General features: G+C 43.3%; 1 protein-coding gene across 10 annotated transcripts in view; it reads right to left on the bottom strand.

The window, feature by feature from the left end:
- Window positions 1-17,019, bottom strand: part of ETV6 (ETS variant transcription factor 6) — a 203,623-nt gene that overhangs the window by 183,032 nt on the left and 3,572 nt on the right. For 2 of the 10 annotated variants that reach the window (XR_014784509.1, XM_084811334.1), the window contains exon 2: window positions 970-15,621. The exons of 7 other annotated variants lie outside the window; for them this stretch is intronic. The gene's annotated coding sequence lies outside the window, so the exon portion shown is untranslated. Of the gene's footprint in view, window positions 1-969; window positions 15,622-17,019 lie in introns of those variants that run through there. One more of the 10 variants, XR_014784510.1, reaches the window with a different exon arrangement.

The following is a 17,019-nucleotide window of genomic DNA, read 5'->3' as shown; positions in this document are numbered from 1 at the left end:
GTATTTGGAAGCTAGTGTAGATAGGACGGCAGCTTTAGCTTTCAAGGTAGTGATCTTGTCTAATATCTGTACATATGTGCATAGAATGCCAAACTGAAATCTGCCTCTTACCTTCAAGCAGACATAATGCTACAGCGGAAAATGTTTAAGGGCTGCATGGACAAAGCTTTCTGATTATGCTCCTCGGACATACTAGCACTGTCTATCTCTGCAAACCAATATTTTTAAGTAGCAACCAGTTAGTATGCATGTTTATTCAGGAAATATATGGATTTCAAAACAGGGAAACGATTAAAAAATGACACACATCTTTTCTTGGCAATTTAAATCATAGCGATTAGAAAAAAAAAATCCACCTCATACCAGCAGCACCATAGTCCTTCTTCTGCAGGGTGGGGCAAGAAGGAATATGATGGAGAGAGAGGAGGGAGGGGAGAGGGAGAGAAATAAAAGGGAGAGAACATATGTCAAGATAGATAATCACACCAAATGATGGTTACAGTGGCTACTCTGCTTCTGCAGGCCACTGCATGCTGGGACGGGACAAGCAGATGAAAAACAGACTCATACAATATCTGCATTAAAGGGGCAGTCCCGTGCCCCTTTAATGTATGTATTATATGGTTTTGCTTATACTTAAGGCAGGTTGCAAAAATAGAAAGGTTCCGCCAGCGTAAGCCTCAAAAATCTAGAGCTTATATATTATATATAAAATGTAAAACATATACAATTTGAATTTTCCCCTTTATGCTTCTGAGGGAACCCTGTGGCATCCCTTGATTAAATGTGTTGCCGTTCACATTGCGCCACAAGGGGCCAAGCTGGGAGCTTGATCCAGCCAACCTGGACTAGCTGTGGTAAGGGCGCAATTCTGTGCATGTTTAGACGGAAGAAAGTTCTACAACTCCCAGCATTCCCCAGCCAGCCCTGCTGGCTGGGGAATGCTGGGAGTTGTAGAACTTTCTTCCGTCTAAACATGCACAGGATTGCGCCCTAAAGATACTAAAGCAACATCCAAGATTAAAAAAACTTAAAGTGGGCCTCGTGCTGCAAGTTAAAGGTTTATTATCATCATGGGGTTGGGAAAACTGGTGGCAGCAGAGTGGTGTAGGACCGGACCACTAGGAAACATGCCCTGGAACTGCAACGTAAGAATGAATTAGGCCTAAGCTGTGTACGGCTGCAGAGGGCTGCAGCCCTAGTTTAGTTCCAATTTAATCAAGCATTTATTTCCATGGAGTCACTATGTGCAAACATGCTTTAGCACACATGCCTATGGGTATCCATCGCAGTTTCGATAACTTGTTTTGACTGAAGTAATAGCTTGGCCCAAGTCCAGAAGTATTAGGGATTCCCTCTCCTACTAAGATTGGAATCAATATTACACCTTAATATTGAGCAACGCAATGCAGGGGACAGGGGCAGGCAACGCCTTTACCTCTTGCTCCATACATTTTACAGGAGAGGTGGGAGGGATGGAGATAAGCATAGCTTTGGCCCATACATCTCCCAAGGGCCACTGGGTCTTTCATCCTGGAATGTGCTGCTATGCAGCCTGCTAGAGCATCAGAGAGGGAGAGGAACCTCCCTCCTCTTCTCCTGTGGCCGGAGCACCACAACACCTTCCACCACTACCTTCCTGACTGGGCAAAAGGGATTTATAGGGAATGGGAGAGGAGGTTCAGGGAGATGGGAGGGTGAGCTACAACTAAAACTGAACTGGCTAACACTGAAAAAGGCCTGGGCAGATAAAATTCCTGGTCATCTTCTTCTGGTACCAGAATAGCAGAAGGCTCAGCATAAGGCAAACCTCCCAGGGGAGAGCACGCCACATGAAGGGTGCCACCACAGCGAAGGCCCTTTCCTTCGGTCCCACCTACCATAATTCAAAAGGCAGAGGCAGTGATCCCTGGAGAAGAGCCTCAGAAGATGATCTTAAGATTCAGGCAGGTTCATTTGAGAGTGAGCAGCCCTTTAGAGAACTGTGTCCCAAACTATATGAGAGCAAGTGGCCACTATGAGCTAAATATGGGCAAGACGTCCCCTGAGGGAATTCTCTGCCCTGCAATAGGCAATAATGAAAGGTGGTCCTTGGTGCATAGCAGGGGGCAGCACAAGAAGGACATGAATTTCAGTCCAACACTTGAAAATAATGAGAAATTCCCTAAGTATAGGGTAGAGGAATACACTTTTGAACAATTTAAATTTAGACTTCTAGAAAATCAGCTTAAAAATCACTAGAATAGAAGCTTCAGTTGATTAACTGGTTCAGGCCAATTATATTCAGAGGAGCTGCAAATTCAAGAGCATTTATTTAGTTTCTTTTAGGTTATTTTGTTTCCAGCATAACACCATAAGAGGAAGTAGAGAACGAAAATATTAAATACAGCCTTTCATTTTAACCATGAATGGTAGATTTTGTTTTTAAAATTGTCTCAAGTTGTTTTCAATGCAGAGGTTGCAGCCCTAAACACACTTACTAGGCAGTAGGTCCCACTGGACAAAGTGGGGCTTACTTCTGAGTAAACATGCATAGGACTGCGCTGCAGGCACCTGTGTTGAAGTTTTGTTTATATGCACATTTATCAGTTAAAAGGCAGATGATTAACTGACTGACAGTCCCAACTTGAATACAAGAAAGGGAATGCAAACTCAGACAAGTTGTGCTCTCCAAGGCCAGCATGGTAACCAGAACTCTGCGCCTTGACATATGTAATAAAAGAGGGAAAGGGTATTCTTTCCTGCCCACTGCCCCAGGATGTAGGAGAAATTTGGTTCAGTTTGTTTTTAATCAGGATTTACCCAGTTTGCACCTTCCAGACTGAACACGGGCTTGGACACAACCTGCCAATAAAAAGTGTACATTTCTGAGCTTCCAATGTGTTCCATGGACCAAAAAAATGCATTCAACATCATGCATACCTGTGCATGAAAACTGCATACGTTTTAAAAATGTGCACAAGCATGCTTTAATCAATGGGAGAAGAATGCATACATTTCAAAGGTGTGCACAATCGATGCATACATTTCAAAGGTGTGCAAATCGATGCATACATTTGAAAAAATACACATGAAAGTATGTATGAATTTTAATGCAAAAAGAAAAAAACAATTGCAATCAGATATGGACATCAGATGGAATGAGTGTTGAGGTGGAATTTGGAGAACTTTGATGAATTCAAGTTTTGCTTGTATGCACATCCCTACCCCCGACAAGGCCTGGAACTTACAAATATTCATGCTAAGCAAGGAGCCAGCCTTGGCTACAAAACCATACTGATCTCATCCAAGTTCCACAACCCTATTCACAGATGAATCACACATACAATCAGTGGCATGGTAGCCACATGAAAGAGGCAACTACGTGGAAATGTTTCAGGTCAAGCTGGTCCCACGTGATTCTCGTGATTTTCAGCAGGCAGTTCACAAACCCTCAAGGCAGGGTCTCCCAAGGATCAAACCTTGAAATTTAGAGGTGGCGCCTGGCAGCTAAAGGGCGGCGCCTGACAAATTAGAGGTTGGAACTTAGTGGCACGTGGCAAAGGCAGAAGGTTTTTGGTCAGGGGAAAGAGCTGGGCTGTGCCTGGAGCTCGATGGACGGGGTGGGAGGCGGGGGCTGGAGCTATGAGCAAGAACTCTAAACAAAGCAGAAGATAACTTGTCGCCTGGATTCATACACCCCCACCCCACCCATGAGAGCCTGAAAAGCGAAACCCCTGAAACTTCAGGTCAAGACAGAATTCCTGGCAGCTCTGCTCTTACTATTAAATGGCACCTAAATGTTGTCAATTCAGCTTGCCTTGTGTTTGGGCAGCCTGAGGGGCAGGTTTATTTAAATGAAAGACAAAAAAGCAAAACATTCCCACATTTTTTATATGAACTCCAGGCCACTAGTAAGGCAACTCCCTTGAAGGACCACCTCCTCCCATATGAGCCAGCCCAAACGCTTAGATGATCAGCAGAAGTGTTTGTTCACCCTCTCAAGTGGGGTGGGGGCTGCACATGAAAGGGCCTTTCAGGGGTCCCCCCCGCCACCGTCCCCGGCTCTGGAACTCTCTCCCCTAGAGGTTTATGGTCTTTCTCCCTCGTGGCCTTCCGATAGGAGGTAATGATCCTTTTTTTTCATTTGGGGAGGTACATTTAACCACCTATGAGGGGATAGACAGAAACGCCACCGTGCATCTAGATATGCAAACCTCTTCTTCAATTATTTAAAGTAAATTTAGATTTAACAGGGCAATCCTAATCAAGTTCAATGACACTTACTCCAAGGTGTGTACAGGAATGCAGCCTAGTATATTACAGACATGCGTTGAATAAGTAACTTTGTAATGATACAGTTACGTAATTATATATTTTCTTTATTGTTTGTTGATGCTATTTTGGTAAGATTTTTTGTAATCAAGGTTTTGCAAATGTTTTTCTTTCTAAGACATAATACTTTTTTATTTTCTTAAGGAATGAAGATAATCCCATGGGCATGAACTATCTCATTTTTTAATCTCTATACAGCCCTTAGACAATGTTGGGTGCTTTAAAAATAAATAATTATGTTGTGCTTTAACTGCCATTTTTATGTTATTATTGCAGTATTTCCATTAAGTATTAATTTGGTTGTGTTGATTTGGTTGTCTGCCTTCAGTATTTTATATAAGAAGTGTGGAATGCAAACGAGTTATATATTGAAAATGAGTTACTTGTGCAGCAAGTTGAGCAGGAGCAAGTCCTTTTAGGAACGGACATTCCACCATCTTGATTTCAAAGGACTATTTCTCCCAAGCTCACATTTGCCTTTTGTTTCTTCGCTGATGAAATTTAGGCTACAAGTTCCTTGAGACATGAACCTTTTTTTAAATACAGGAATAGCACAAAAACAAAATCAGCAACAACCGATGGGGGTGTCTTGATAGATTATTTTTGTTCAGTCTGACTTCGATTCAAGGTCATGGTGCTACTTCCCAGATCATGCAGCCTTCTACAATCACCCTGCCTAATTCAAGGAATTGGGGAGGTGGGGGGGGGAGAAATGCAGACAATGTCTTCTTCCACTTGCATCCCTCCCGTGTTTCCCACCGCTTAAAGGAGGAAAATATAGAACAGCTGCACAATGCCTTTGAGTGGTAGCACTAGCAGCTCTCTGTCTGGAAGAACCCCTGAAAATGGAAGCCTGTCCCAAGAATATATGCATTTTCTCTCCCTCCCATCTCCCACCAGCTTGTCAGCCTTAACCATGGTCCAGCTTTATACCTGAATTGGTGCAGGCCTTGATTTAAACACTAGTCAGGATTCCCATCTTAACCAGAATTCGAAGCAGGTTTCAAACCCTATTTAGGGTTGGTGCAGATGTAATATGGGGGGGGGGGGTCCACACCAGACTGATCAGGAGGGAAGCACAAATTCTCAAGGCTGTCTCCAGGATTTACAGGGAGCCGGTGTTGCGCGTGCACCTGGCAAGTGCAAAACCAGCTATTTCAGTGCCACCCCTCAAAGCAGAGAGGAGGCTTGTGCAGCTAAGAGAGAAGCAAGAAAACTGGCAGACACAAACAGAGCTGGCACTGCTCGAAAGTGCAGCTGCTCCATGAACACACAAGAGAGGCCCGGGGGAGGGGGGGGTGCAGAGTGCAGACTCAAAATAAAGAAACCCGCCGCAAAACAGTAATTACTATATTCCCTTTTGCTCGGAAAAATAATTTTTCACTCCCACTGGCCATCTTCCCGTTTACGAAACATGTAACAAAAGGCTAAAGTGAACAGTGAGTAAATGGAACTTGGGAACGATACTACAGTCATGTAAAGGCTCCAGGAAGTGAGGGAAGCCTTATTCTTATGGCCTTCTCCTTTTTCAGAGGCTGAGCCTTCATTCCTCTTCTACAGATTCCCTGTGTGACAAAGCCAGCTTTTTTCCTTTCCCCCCCCAAAATCCATTGCCCGCCATACAGCCAGTGTTATGAAATTGGGGCTAAAGGGACAGAAGAAAAACACACACGTTTGAGTTGACATATGGCCATTTCCTTGAACAGACCAAGAACTAACGCTCGCCAGTAAATAGCCTTGTTGACATCAGATGGAAAATATTTCCAGACAAGTTTATCCACAATATGGATTTCCTCCCTTCTCATCCTTTCAAAAAGTAACTCGCTACTAAAGTCAGTCACGGCCTAAGAAGTGAATTCTTTAACACCATGTGCTGCAATCTCACTTGGAAGATAGTTGGGGCTTGCCAAGGGTAATACTGGAATAAGAGTTTGTTCCCGGTTCAGGCTAGGAACGTAAGGATTGCCTCGATTGATTAGCAAGGCAGCTCTGCTTATTTATTTAGAAACCTCTGTCCCATCTTCCCACCACATCATGGTCTTCAAGGTGGCTTTCAAGTCTAGTCTAACATTCTGTTTCCAATTGCAGCCAGCTCAGTTCTCTGGGAGCTTACAAGCATAGAATCATAGAATAGTAGGGTTGGAAGGGGTCTATAAAACCAGGATATCAAGTGATGACTTTCCCCTGGCATCTGATATTCAGAGATATACTGCCACTGGACACTGAGGTTCTGTTGAACTATAGTGCCAATAGCAATTGATAGACTAATTCACTGAGAATAGTGCTAATTCTTAAAAAAACAAAAGACAAACCGCACACGTAAGTGAGCAGCAGTGAATTCTGTAAGTTAATTATGCAGTGCTGAAGTAAAGGCCACTGTCAACCCACTTAACTGAGCGATCCTAAGCACTGGTATTATAAGAGAGAGAAAAATTTGCCTAGCCATTCTTTCTGTATTCATAATTTTATAGACCACAATCACCTCCACAGGGCATGCTTATACATGTTTACCCAGAGGTAAGTGCCACTGTATTTGATTTGGCTTACTCCCTAGTTTGCTTAGAATTGTAGCCAGTGTGTCTCTTCCTCCCTAAAAATATAAGGCTTGCCACAACAGGTGAGACCCAAGAGAAGTCAGTCCGCAGCAAGGGGGTAGGTAAGGGCTAAGGCAGAGTCACGTTAACGTCCTGCCCAGCGGGAAGGAGCAGTGCAGTCTTGCCTTGAGATCATAACAGATAAGCAGAGAGGAAGGAAATCAGCGAGGGAAACCTTTGCTTGCAGTTCAGTCAGTTCCGCTGCATTTGGCCAAACCCCCATTTTTACAAGTAAATAGCACCTGCAAGTATCTGTGAAGTATTTCACAGATCATCCTTGTATTTGGGGGCATGTTTGAAAGTATGAAGCTTCCTCAGGCAGAAGCTAGTCCATTCTTAACCAACATTTCCTGCTCTGGCATTGGCTCTCCAAAGTTTCCAAACAGAGGTCCTTTCTAGCCCCGATTACCAGTTTTTGACAGGAACAGCTGGGGTGCTGGTTTGGGGCCATGTTCCAGACAAGGAAGGTTGTTGGGGGTTTGTTTTTTAAAGGGAGTTTTAAAATACTGTTAGTCCCTGTTCCAGTTCCTCTGCACCCACTTCATTTATTCATTTGTGCTGCATTTTGTACATACATGCGTTGTGCCCGCAAGCACACTCACTCGGGGGGGGGGGGAGCCCAAGAAGTATTATAGGTTTGTACACCTGAATGTAAAAACTGAAACGCAATGGGGAGGCAGCCACACACACAGGCACACCCCCTGCGTCACCTTCGCCCAGGAACCAATGTGGCTGCTGTCCTAGTGAGCAGGCCACCCCTTTGCCAGGTTTTATGTTGTGCTGGCCTCAGGGGCTCATAGGGGCTGTTCCAGGGCAACTATCTGGGGCCATTTTCCAGACAAGGAAGGTTGCTGCAACACAGGAAACCGCTGTCAACAGGATCAAAGCAGTAAGGGCGCTGGGGCCCACGGTGCGTGCTCCGTGTATGTGTGCACATTCAGGTAAATGTTTTCTAAATGCTGAATTCTTGACTATATGCATATTTTGACTTAATCTGTAGGCTGTAATAAAGTTGGGTTACTTTCTTGAGTGGTCTATTTTGCATGAGTTTTTATTTATTTATTTATTTATTTATTTATTACATTTCTATACCGCCCAACAGACGAGGCTCTCTGGGCAGTCCAGAAAAATTAAAACAAGAACGTACAGAATAAAAACAGTATAACATAAAAAAGCTTAAAACTACAGTATTTACTGTATATTTTATACAATACAATTCAGTTTATTGGCCCTCACCCGGTCTATTACCGTACCCAGGTGCCGTACTCAGGCACTCAGAACATCCACTGCCTCGCTTGGATTTGATGAAAAAGAAAGGCAGAGCTGGGCGTCATCCACGTACTGATGACACCTCATTCCACACCTCTGGGTAACCTCCCCCAGCAGTTTAACATAGACGCCGAACAGCACAGGGGATAAAATAGAGGCCTGTGGAACTCCATAGCATAGTTGCCAAGGCATAGAGCAATAATCCCTCAGCACCACTTTCTGGAATTAGCCATCCAAGTAGGAGCAGAAGGCAACAGTGGTGACAAAAGATGAAGTTCTCAACCTTATTGATAAATTGAAAGCAAATAAATCACTGGGCCCAGATGGTATCTATCCTAGAGTTCTCAAAGAACTCAAATATGAAATTACTGATCTTCTAACCAAAATATGCAACATGTCCCTAAGATCAGCCTCTACACCAGAGGACTGGAAGACGGCCAATGTAACACTAATTTTCAAAAAGGGATCCAGGGAGGATCCGGGACATTACAGGCCAGTTAGCTTAACATCTGTTCTGGATAAATTGGTTGAAGGCATTATTAAAGATAAAATTATTAAGCATATAGAAGGACAAGTCCTGCTAAAAAAGAATCAACATGGCTTCCACAAAGGTAAGTCCTATCTTACTAACCTTTTAGAGTTCTTTGAGAGTGTCAGTAAACATGTAGGCAGGGGTGATCTGGTACGCATTGTTTACCTGGACTTCCAAAAGGCTTTTGACAAAGTCCCTCACCAAACACTCCTAAGCAAACTTAGTAGTCATGGAATAAGAGGACAGGTCCTCTTATGGATCAGTAACTGGTTAAAGAACAGAAAGCAGACAGCAGGAATAAATGGTAAATTCTCCCAATGGAGGGAAGTAAATAATGGGTCCCACAGGGATCTGTATTAGGACCAATGCTTTTCAACCTGTTCATAAATGATCTGGAATTAGGAATGAGCAGTGAAGTGGCCAAGTTTGCGGATGACACCAAATTATTTAGGGGAGTTAAAACAAAAAGGGATTGTGAAGAGCTCCAAAAGGATCTCTCCAAACCAGAAGAATGGGCATCTAAATGGCAAATGCGGTTCAGTGTAAGCAAGTGTAAAGCAATGCACATTGGGGCAAAGAATCCCAACTTCAAATATAATCTGATGGGAACTGAGCTAGCAGTGACCAAGAAAGAGATCTTGGGGTTGTGGTGGACAGCTCGATGAAAATGTCAACCCATCGTGTGGCCACTGTAAAAACGGCAAACTCCATGTTAGACATAATTAGAACTGCCAATATTAAACTGCCCTATGGTGCGACCACACTTGGAATACTGTGTACAGTTCTGGTCACTACAACTAAAAAAAAGGTATTGTAGAACTGGAAAAAATGCAGAGAAGGGCAACTAAAATGATCAAGGGACTGAAGCATCTCCCTCATGAGAGAAGGTTACAACAGCTGGGATTGTTTAGCTTGGAAAAGAGGAGGGTAAGGAGAGACATGATAGAGGTGGGGATAGGGAGACATTTTTCTCCCTGTCTCAAAACACTAGAAACCGGGGTCATCCCATGAAGCTGATTGGTGGGAGATTCAGGACAGATAAATGGAAGTACTTCTTCACACTGCACATAGTTAAAGTATGGAATTCACTACCACAGGAGGTAGTGATGGCCACCACTTTGGATGGCTTTAAAAGGGGGCTGGACAAATTCCTGGAGGAAAAGGCTATCAATGGCTACTAGTCTTGATGGCTGTGTGCTACCTCCAGTACCAGAGGCAGTGAGCCTATATACACCAGTTGCTGGGGAACATGGGAAGGGAAGGTGGGAAGGTGCTGTTGCGTTCATGTCCTGCTCGGGAGTTCCTGGTCAACAGCTGGTTGGCCACTGCGTGAACAGAATTCTGGACTAGATGGGCCCTTGGTATGATCAAGCATGGTTCTTCTTATGATCTTATGCACTGCAGCGCAGTGCCTCCAACTCCCAGCCCTGACAATCTATCCAGAAGGATACCACGGTCGACGGTATCAAGAGGCTCTGAGAGGTCCAAGAGAATCAACAGAGTTGCACTCCCCCTGTCCCTTTCCTGGCAAAGGTCATCCCAGAGAGCGACCTGGGCAGCTTCTGTTCCATAACCAGGCCTGAAGCCTGATTGATGTGGAGCTAGATGATCTGTTTCATTCAAGAGTGCCTGGAGTTGTCCTGCAACCACCTGCTCAAGCACCTTGGGTTCTCTTCCATGGATACATGAACTATCGCTTAGACTAGAGATTCTCAGTATATCCCATCTGTAAAATGGATACATGTTTCCTAGAATATCTTCCAAATGCTTACTTCGTTAATATGGGGGGGGGGTGTTGACACAGAGAGAGAGAGAGAGGGAGAGAGAGAGAGAGAGAGAGAGAGAGATGCACATGTTCTGATGTGTAGGCTTGGCTCTCCTGCTTGAGTTATATACTTTTAGTTCTTGCTTTGTGCTAGTGACACAACTGGAATTTGGATTGGTTTAGGCTGATCTCAATGACGCGGGGTGGACATTTTTCCATTTCATAAGTCCATTAGTAACCATGGATGGATGCCAATTCCAAATACAATATTAGGCAAGCTTGGCAGCTTCGAAGTTGCAATTTATGTTTTCCGGGTGATTATCCTTAGCAAGTATGTGAGAGAATACATATATGTTCCTGAAATAACATACATGTCTCAGTGTGAAATGGAAGAAATAATTAATGACAGCAGAACTGAAGGTGCTCCAACAACCTCAGTGGAAGAGAGCTGAACTCCACCCAAATAGATGAGTGGTTGTCAGCGTAGCATGCGCAGTTCTTTGGGTTGCTAAAATTAATTAGTGCAGCCTTCCCTAACCTGGTGCACTCCATGATGACTGAAGGATGCTGGGAGTTGAGGTCCAACACATTTGGAGGGCACCAGGTTGAGGAAGCCTGGATTAGGGTGGCCACAGTTCTCAGTACCTTTGGTTTTTTTCCTTACATTTAAACAATGTAAAGGAAGTATATGCTGTTGTTTTTACAGTTTCCATAAAAATGTCTACATAATAGAACATTTACATCAGATGAAATGTGCTTCAATTTTTTGCCTCGGGTATTTCAAGTCACATACTTGTTGGTGTATGAAGACAAAAAATTGACATGAGGTACTTTTTAAAGCTTCGATGTTTGTTTGACTTGTATTTAGTAAACACACTAAATTATATCACTCTAATGATTTTCCAGTGCAACCTGAAATGTGTCCACTGCAAATGACCCTATGCAAATTAGCCTAATGAGCCTAATTTGCATATGAAAATGCTCCAGGAACCTGCATCACTGGCTGATCTGCATGGCTCTGGTCTGGTCTCATATTTGGGTGTATTGTTTGACTGCAGGAGACGTCTAAGCTATGTACCTTAGATGAGGAGAGTGATTTCTGCCACTGGACTTTGCCTCGAGCACACAGGTTCAGCCTCCTGCAGTCCCAGAATGCTGCACTCCAGCCATCCTGGCCACCAGATCGTCGCCTTCAAGAGTTGGCAAGCCAAAGCTTGGCTGCCCAGAATCCTTTAACTGGAGATACTAGGAATGCACCCTTTGCATGTAGGACACAAAAGATGTTCTCTGCCACTGAGGGGCCATGTTTTGAGACCACAGAACATTTTGAAAGGCACCATCTTTCCCTTATTTTTCTCTAGACTTCAGACACCAATCAAATATTGTCAGATTGACAGTTTGCAGCATAGTCCTGACATCAAATATTGCTGAATTGTCCAGGAAGCCAAGAACACCTTTGTGTAAGTGGCAGTTTTCCAGTACTACTCTACAGTTGATTAGTCGAATTAGATTATCTATTTGGCATTAAGAAAATGTATCAGCTTAGCTCTCTGGCCAGCTAGTTTGGTAGCTAGTGCAAAGCACTGCACAAGCTGCAGATAGTAATCCTACTTCAAAGACACGAAAGAGGCAGAGATTGTTGTCTTTGTCAAAGAAGATCATCTCATGCAGCTCGAGAGGCCCTGCACTAGCCCAGGTTCCCTCAAGCTCAAATCTGGGGACTAGCATCGCTAATGGCCAGGGATGATGGGAGCTAAAACTGAAAATACCGGGGGGGCACCAGGTTGCCTACCCCTTGCCTAGAGATAATGGGGCACAAGGAGTCTTGTACGGCTCTACAGCTAAGTGGTGCTGACTTTATGAAGGAGATGGCATGTACACTTCCATGCCTTCCTGTTCGGAGAGCAGAGTTGGACTTCAAGGATGCAGAAGTTGGCTATGCCCACTCTAGAGAAACTAATTAGGTGCTCAGAAATTTCACGTGCCCAGCCTCCCAAGATGAACAGAAGCTGCTGTTCCAGAAGCCACTCCTATTCCTTTAGGGCTAGGAGGAGGACCTGGAGAAACCTACTCCCATGGCAAACGTTCACATTCTGGAATACACAGAGCCTGGGGAAATCTCAGTTTACAGTATGTTCTATATAGGATTCAGGGAACAAAGACTTGTGTGGATACATCATGCTTAATAAATGGGAAGGTACCACATATAATTTGTAAAAATGCTTTGAGATCAAAGGATTCAATAGAGAACTGAAAGGTTCCATGTAATTGGAAGATACTAGCTCAAAACTGCTGTTTTATTAAGTTGCCTCCCAGAAAGCTATCAAGCAAAGTGGAGCCTGTTAATTTGGCTTCTTAAGGCAACCTCACCCAGGGGAAAACACTCCACCATTTATATTCTACACAACCCGAACACTACTACCATTGCTGCCATGAACTAGACCAAGATGTTTCAAGTGTTGGAGGCACTTCATAGACAAGATCAGTCACAGTATTATTATCTCAATATTGCAAATGAACAGAGAATAGTAGCCACCCAGTAAATTCTTGGCCAAGCTGTGATTAGAACAGGAAAGAGACTTCCTAGTCCACTAATTCTTGCTATGGTTTACACATCACTGGGATAGTACATGAGAGAAACCTGAACAGGCAACCCTACAGTGGCCTGCCATGTTACATGTAGCAGCAACCTTAAGGCCAATTTAAATATTACAGAAGCCACAAAAACAAAAAACAAATGTGTAAGAAGCAGAGACAGCAGGCATAGCAACCATAAGTAGGTACCAAAATAAAGTTTATTAAGTAGCCTAATTAATTAAGTAAGAGAAAGTGGCACACAGCACAGAAGGGCCAGTAATCTGTACATCTCCATAACAGCATCTTAAATCACAGGCCACGGCTGATGCTGGCATGGAGATGGTAAGTGCAACGGAGTTACCACGTGTGGTCAAGAGTCTTTCAGACATCACAGTCACATCACAGGGGCTGCTGCCAGCACATCCAAATCCTTTTTGCAACCCCCCCGGGCAGGGGCCGTAGCCTTTAAACAGGAGTTCAAAATCCAATGGATACAGCTAGCTCCACAACAGCTAAAATACGATGCCCCTTTGGTGAGCCATCCTCCATCTTCCCTGATCGTACCCTTCTCTTTGCACAACAGTTGAGGAATATCTGCCTTTTCTTTTTATTGCCTTATTTGTACCTCACCTCAAGAGAGTGATCTGCAACACATGGCCCGCAGTCAGACCCCCATGGCCGTTTTTGCCCCCCCGTGGTGCAACCCCTGCCGTAGCCAAAGTTCAGAGATGCTGGGAGTTGTAGTCCAGTGCGACTGGTTGGGGAAGGCTGCTGTAGCCCCCGATGCTAAAGATGGGTATTAAAGGAAGTAAAACCCTAATACTGGTATCTCTAACGTGGCACCCATGAGTTCCAATGTGCCCATGGACACCTCCCTTGGCACACACTGCCAGGCTTCCTGCCCGTCCTAGATCTTAATTCAAACTTTAAAGTTTGGTTTATTTATTTTGACTTTATTTCCAGCATGCTGCAAAATGAAGCGCCAGCCCACAGCAACCTCTTTATTTCTAAGAATACCTCTGGGCCCCAGATATATTCTTAGAAAATAAAAATGAAGTGGACTTGCCCCACTTAGGGCCTAACAGAACGGGCGTGAGACCACTTCAGATGACTGGGTAAAAAAAAGCAGTACAAAAGGGCGAAGGTTTCTAGCGTTTTCCTTGTCTTGCTACTTTTCTGCATGCAGGAGAAGCTGCAGGCTGAGGTGGCAGAGTCCCAGGAAGGTTACACCACATGATATTTTGTTGTTGTTTTCGTTTCAGAGTTTGATTCTGGCATGTGTAGACTGGTCTATGCAGACTGGCTCTTAAACACCATTAAAAAGCCATTTCTATCAGCTTAATCCTGGCCTTCCAAATCAGTAGCTCTTGCAATACTTCTTGGGGAAAAATATATCTTAGACTTAGATTAGATCAGTTTAATTAGACAAGTCATATCTTCTACGAATCTCCAGAGGGAGCGGATTACAAAACCCATGTAATGATCCGGTCATAGATCAGACTTGTTTCTGTTTGGGGGAAAAAGCAAAAAAAAAAAAAAGCAAGCAGAGAAAATACTTAAATTAACCAGCTTCCCAAAATAGTTTCAAAGTCTTTTGGCTCTGTCAATTGACTTTGCCACTAACACTACACTAACATTTGCTCTTTACCTCTGGAAGGTAAGAGACATCTTACACCACATAATAACCCTTGGGTACACACCCCGATGCACAACACAACACTCCTTTGCAATCCAAGCTTGGAGACAAATTTCAGCAACACATCTATGGTTGCATGTGAACATCTTTGTAAATACCATGCACATTCTCAAAGTTTATTGAAGTATTTTCTTTAAGGAAAACAAAATGCAAGACCACTTCGAATCAGGGGTTCAGCTATGAGCCATAGGTAGCCCATGATATTTTGGCACCCGAGGCAGAAGATTCAAGTGGCAACCTTCCCGCTGTTGCAGATACGCCTCTCAGATCATATCTGTTGCTCACTCTGCCAATCCTATGGCGCAATCATGTTTAGATAGGAAAAAGTACTAAAATTCACGACATGCTCCAACCAGCATGGCTAGATGGAGGGATGCTGAGAGCTGTAGAACTTTTTTCTGTTTAAGCATGCATAGGATTGCATGCTAAAGGACAACCCCACACTCTGCTGAAATGACCTTCCATCACGGATGGGCCATCCGCTAGCAACAGGGCGACCAATCAACACATATATTCTGTTTTTGTCAATTAGGCAGCACCGGGGTTTGAAAAGCCAGAAAATTCAAGATTTTGCTAGGCCCCGTCCCGATTTCCCAAAGTCTGCCGTGGCTTCACTGTAGAGACAGTATTTTTCCAAATCAGAAGTTGGCTACCCAAACCAGTTTATCTATGCACTTGGAATTCACATTTCCCAAATTTCAACGATGCCATACTGACATTTATGTTTCAACACACAATATGATTACAACTGAAACAAACCTTCATGTTTTCCAAATTTGTTTTGCTTTGTTCATTTGATAAATCCCTCTGGGGAACAGTCGATTTCAGTTATTTTGCTTTCCAAAATGATTCTTACTTAATAAAGGACTGTGCTCTGGCAAGGGGAGAAGAGAACCAACCAATGTAACTGGAAGTCAATTCTGCAGCTAATAATTATATTTACAGTTCTAGTGAAATAACCACACTGCTTTTAAAAATAGCTCTTTCTATGTTCAAAAATGAAGTATAAGCTTAAGCAAGTATAAGTACGGGAATTGTGGGGTGGGGACACACACACCTCTTTTAAATATTATATATATTTTGCAGAGTTCTACATATAAAAGTCATATGACCAACTACATAAGAAAGAGGTACTATTTAAACAGTGACTTCCAAATTGTGCCAGGGCATATTAATGTTTTGCACAAGTGAACGAAACACCCCTTAAATAAATTAAGCAACTCCATAGGGTGCATTCACTGCTCTGCACACGTGTGTGTGTGTGTGTGTGTGTCCGTCCATGCAGTACTGACGTCTTTGCCGCAAATGACCCCAGTATATGGGTAATCACATCATCCCGAACAGAAAGAGAAAGGGCACATTAGGGTTCTTTGCCACAGCTCAGAGTCATCATTCCCCAGGAACGGGTCCACGGTGATGACTGACTGGGCAAAGAAGAGGGCGGGATGCCAGAAACCAATCTCAATGGGGTTATCTCACAGCTGCAAGGAAGGTGGCTTCCTATTGTCCTATAAACTAATTCAGAAGCTACTTCTATAGCTTTTTGGATATAGAGTGAAATGTGCCTCCAATTTTAATGCAGGTAAATAACAGTGCAGCAGATACCAATAGTTTGGGAAATACTGATGTACAAACACATACTACGGTATTCACCTGGAAAATCTCCTATTTTGAATTAAAGGAACTACTACTTTTCCGGAATAGAAACTTGGAATCACATGACCAGCAAACAAAAAGAAAACCTTTTTTTTAAACACCCAGATCCACAACCCAATTAAACAGAGCATCTGCTACTTCAATTATGTAGATCCACTGAAATTGAACAGAACCAAACCAGTTTAATTCCAAGTGTTTGGGCTTAAATGGAATATGGACCAGTAGGAAGACATTAATTTAGAAAATCTTTTAGGAGGTTATGTATAGGAGGTACATATAGGAGTTATATAGTCACAATTGCTCAGAGGACCACGTTATTTCAATTTGTTTATGATATGTTTCTGATAAACTATGTGTTGCATGCCCCAGAACCACATAGGAAAGATAAGGAAATGTGCATTTAAGCAGCAGCTTGGAAGTGAAACTTTCAGATTGTACTTTATACTGCAAAGAGTAGTCAGCTACCATAAGCAAAATATGTTACACAGTGAATGCCCTGGCTTTCAAACTTGATAAATACTCAGTTGCTACTGATCACTCATCCTTAAAACGCCACCCTTTTAAGGATGGAAAGATTACATAAAACATTAGTATATCTGAGTGAAACAAGTTACGG

The sequence above is a fragment of the Heloderma suspectum genome, chromosome 7 (assembly GCF_057233095.1).
Source record: "Heloderma suspectum isolate Gila_16-S chromosome 7, 16-S_ref, whole genome shotgun sequence".
In the NCBI taxonomy this organism is placed as follows: Eukaryota; Metazoa; Chordata; class Lepidosauria; order Squamata; family Helodermatidae; genus Heloderma; species Heloderma suspectum.
This window is presented reverse-complemented; position numbering and strand designations above follow the sequence as displayed.